We start from the raw sequence: 664 nt of genomic DNA, 5'->3' as shown, positions 1-664 counted from the left end.
TACAGCAACTTTTTCATTGTAATACATATGGTTTGTTATAAAGAAAAGCATTCTATCAGTAAAAAGATAAAATGTTTGATCCAGAAAGAAAGATGTATCTACGGAAAGGTCCATGAATACACTTAGTTGACTAGTTGCGACACTTAAACACACACACATACACACACTCACACACACACGCACACACACGCCACACACACACACACACACATATAGATATATATATATATATATATATATTATATATTTAATATATACATATTATATAATATATAATATTATACATATATATATTATATATATATATTATATATATATATAATATATAATATATATACATATATATTAACATATATAATATAAAATATAAATATATAATATACTTATATATACATATATATCTACATATATATATATAAGTATATATAATATATATATCTATATATATACTCATATATATATCTAGAATATATATATATACTTATATATATATATATATATACATATATATATATATATATACATATATATATATATACATATATATTTACATATATATATATAAATATCAATATATAATATATATAATATATATATTTACATATATATTTACATATATATATAAGTATATATATATATATATATATATATACATATAATATAT

Source organism: Macrobrachium nipponense, chromosome 11, assembly GCF_015104395.2.
Source record: "Macrobrachium nipponense isolate FS-2020 chromosome 11, ASM1510439v2, whole genome shotgun sequence".
Lineage (NCBI taxonomy): Eukaryota > Metazoa > Arthropoda > Malacostraca > Decapoda > Palaemonidae > Macrobrachium > Macrobrachium nipponense.
The sequence above is the reverse complement of the archived record's forward strand: the minus strand, read 5'-3'. Positions refer to the sequence as shown.